General features: G+C 39.2%; 1 non-coding gene across 1 annotated transcript; it reads right to left on the minus strand.

Annotated features, from left to right (window-relative positions):
• Positions 1–225: 225 nt before the first annotated feature.
• On the minus strand, positions 226–333 carry LOC112725708 (small nucleolar RNA R71). The gene has a single exon (XR_003164797.1). It is a non-coding gene; the product is annotated as a small nucleolar RNA R71 (small nucleolar RNA).
• Positions 334–1734: the final 1401 nt, after the last annotated feature.

A 1734-nucleotide genomic window follows, 5' to 3' on the forward strand; every position in this document is an offset into this window, starting at 1 on the left:
CATTAGAAGATCCTCATCAGTTCTCAGCTGAATTCTTGCAAATCTGTGACACTATTAAGACCAATGGGGTTGATCCCGAGGTCTATAGACTTATGCTTTTCCCCTTTTGCTGTAAGAGACAGAGCTAGGATATGGTTGGACTCACAACCTAGAGAAAGCCTGAACTCTTGGGAAAAGTTGGTTAATGCTTTCTTGGCTAAATTCTTTCCACCTCAAAAGATGAGCAAGCTTAGAGTGGAAGTCCAAACCTTCAGACAGAAGGAAGGTGAGTCCCTCTATGAAGCTTGGGAAAGATACAAGCAATTGATCAGAAGGTGTCCTTCTGACATGCTTTCAGAATGGAGCATCTTAGGTATATTCTATGATGGTCTGTCTGAATTGTCCAAGATGTCATTAGATCATTCTGCTGGTGGATCTCTTCATTTGAAAAAAATACCTGCAGAAGCCCAGGAACTCATTGAAATGGTTGCAAATAACCAGTTCATGTATATTTTTGAAGGAAATCCTGTGAATAATGGGATGACTCAGAAGAAAAGAGTTCTTGAGATTGATACTCTGAATGCCATATTGGCTCAGAATAAAATATTGACTCAACAAGTCAATATGATTTCTCAGAATCTGACTGGAATGTAAGCTGCATCCGGCAGTACTAAAGAAGCTTCCTCTGAAGGAGAAGCTTATGACCCTGAGAATCCTGCAATGGAAGAGGTGAATTACATGGGAGAATCCCATGGAAACACTTATAATCTTTCATGGAGAAATCATCAAAATTTCTCATGGAAGGATCAATAGAAGCCTCAACAAGGCTTCAATAATAATAATGGTGGGAGAAATAGGTTTGGCAATAGCAAGCCTCTTCCATTATCTTCTCAGCAATAGACAGAGAATTCTAAGCAGAGCCTCTCTGACTTAGCAACCATAGTCTCTGATCTATATAAGACCACTCTTAGTTTCATGACTAAAACAAAGTCTTCCATCAGAAATTTGGAGGCACAAGTGGGTCAGATGGGTAAAAGAGTTACTGAAATCCCTCATAGTACTCTCACAAGCAATACAGAAGAGAATCCAAGGAGAGAGTGCAAGGCCATCAATATATCCAAAGTGACAGAACCTATAGAGGAAGAAGAGGCAGTGATTTACAGTGAGAAAGACCTCAATGGACGTCCACTGACCACTAAGGAGTTTCCTAACGAGGAACCAAAGGAATCTAAGGCTCATACAGAGACCATAGAGATTTTACTGAACTTATTGTTGCCATTTATGAGCCCTGATAAGTATTTGATGCACGGAAACTTGTCTTTCAATAATTTTCCCTTCGGCAAGTATACCAAATTGTCGTCAAGTAAAAACTCACAATAGAGTGAGGTCGAATCCCACAGGGATTGATTGGTCAAGCAACTTTAATTAGAGGAATGTTCTAGTTGAGCTAAGTAGAAATTGAGTTGAGAGATTGCAGAAAATTAAATGGAGGAAAAGTAAATAACAGAAAATGTAAGTGCTGGAAATAAATGGCGGAATGTAAATTTGCCGAAAGTAAATTGCAGAATCTTAAACGGGGATTTAGGGAGATGAGCATAAAAGTAAATGACAGAAGGTAAAGAGAATGTGTAAGATCAGAAATGGGGGATTCATTGGGCTTAGGAGATGTTGCATTCTCCGGATCAAGTTCATTCTCATCTCTTCCTCAATCAATGCATTCATTGATCTCATTGGCAATCTTAAGTGATTGGATTC

The sequence above is a fragment of the Arachis hypogaea genome, chromosome 11, assembly GCF_003086295.3.
Source record: "Arachis hypogaea cultivar Tifrunner chromosome 11, arahy.Tifrunner.gnm2.J5K5, whole genome shotgun sequence".
Lineage (NCBI taxonomy): Eukaryota > Viridiplantae > Streptophyta > Magnoliopsida > Fabales > Fabaceae > Arachis > Arachis hypogaea.